The sequence below is a fragment of the Solanum dulcamara genome, chromosome 7, assembly GCF_947179165.1.
Source record: "Solanum dulcamara chromosome 7, daSolDulc1.2, whole genome shotgun sequence".
In the NCBI taxonomy this organism is placed as follows: domain Eukaryota; kingdom Viridiplantae; phylum Streptophyta; class Magnoliopsida; order Solanales; family Solanaceae; genus Solanum; species Solanum dulcamara.
In genome coordinates this window covers 21,842,473-21,844,551 of record NC_077243.1, presented here as the reverse complement: position 1 = coordinate 21,844,551, position 2,079 = coordinate 21,842,473, and positions in this window count along the sequence as shown.

Genomic DNA, 2,079 nt, shown 5'->3' with positions numbered 1-2,079 from the left:
GAAGCTTATTTGACTTCATTTTCTGAAATTTTGTCCAATTCCTTACCAAAGTTATAATGTAATAGTTCAGTTTGTAGCAACTATAGTCTTATAATATCCTATAACCTGGGAATGTTCAATTTCAATACATGAAATTTTCAGTTTGTGACCGAAAAGATGCTCACCATTAGTATGAATCTCAATATTTATGTGATGCTTAATTATAATTTTCTCTGCATTAGTGGATTTCCCCCTTTTATATATATATATATATATATATATATATATATTCTGCGCTTATATTAGTTGAATTTCTCACGATAAAAAAGAATCCAGTGAAGATATAGTTGAATCTCACAAAGAGACACATAAACCAAAATGCGTAAACCTCATTGCTACAACGAACAACATCTCATTAAGTTGTCCGCATGTTTTAGCTATCCATCTAAATTGAACGTATGACCACTTTAACAATTGATCTCTTGTTAAATTGTACCTCTTTAACACTTCACAACCAACAGGTCAACAAACTGCCATTTTATATTATTTTTTTGCAATTCTTTTCAAAGTTCTACCGATGACTCCATCAATGGAGTCTTTACGAGCAAAAAAATAGAAGAAAGAGGAAGAAAAGAGATGAGTTACAAAGAGATTGCAGCGGAGAAGATGCAGAAAAGAATAGAAGAGTGTAGAGAGAAGAAGGAAGAGTAAAGTGTAGAGAGAGAAAAATATCAATAGACTGAATTGTGTTATTTCATCCAAGGGGTATTGCACCCTTATATACTACCTCTTGTACATGGTAGTGTATTGTGTATTTGTACAATTATACACAATAACTAATTAACAGCTGCTAACAATTCACTAACAATTCACTAACAACTTTCTAACTATATCTAACAAATTATAACTAACTTCCAATTGATTCTAACTTCTTAACCATGACTGCTTGCCAATATTAGCTATGGTTAACACTCCCCCTCAAGCTCATGGTTTGAAGAAATTCAGCACTCCAAGATTGTTCAGTAGTTGTTGATGCTGAGTTTTGCCTAAGCTTTTTGTGAGAATATCAGCTAGTTGGTCCTTGGTATGAATAAAGCTAGTTTTCAGCATTCCTTGACATATCCTTTCTCTTACAAAATGACAGTCTATATCAATGTGTTTGGTCCTTTCATGGAAGATGGGATTTGTAGCAATTTGGATTGCTGCTTTGCTGTCACATATCATATTCACAGGAAGCTCAATGGGAACTCCCAGTTCTTTGAACAAGCTTACCAGCCAAGTGACCTCAGCTGCACAGTTGGCCATGCTTCTAAACTCAGCCTCTGCTGAGCTCCTGGACACTGTCTCTTATTTCTTTGATTTCCAAGAGATCAGTTCTCCACCAAACTTTACCAGATATCCAGTAACTGATCTTCTTGTTTCAAGACAAGCTCCCCAGTCTGAATCACAATAGGCAGTTAGTGCATTTGTATTATTAGATGGCATTAGTAGTCTAAGACCTGGAGCTTCCTTAAGGTATCTGACAACTCTAAGTGCTGACTCCATGTGTGATTCTTTGGGATTATGCATGTACTGGCTCAGTACCTGGATTGGGAAGGCTATATCAGGTCTGGTCATGGTGAGGTACATGAGTCTACCCATAAGTCTTTGATATCTTTCAGGCTACTGCAGTAAGTGATCATCAGCACTGCTCTCAGATGGAATGAGTTCATCATATTTCACTGATGTAAGCTTCTTATTCTGCTCTAATGGTGTTCTTGCATGTTTAGCTCCTCCTAGGCCACATTCAGCAATCAGTTCCAAAGCATATTTCCTCTGGGACATATGAATTCCTTGATTGGATCTGGCATATTAAATGCCTAGAAAGAACTTCAGCTCACCTAAGTCTTTCATTTTGAATTGGTTTTGTAGATCTCTTTTTGTGGCCTCTACTAACCCTGTGTTTCTCTCAGTAACTAGTAGATCATCTACATAGACTAGTACCACAAGTATATCACTGTCAACTTGCCTGGTGAACATGGAGTAGTCATGATGACTTTGGTGAAAGCCCGGCTTCAACAGGGATTCAGTCAGCTTCAAGTTCCATTGTCTGGGGGCTTG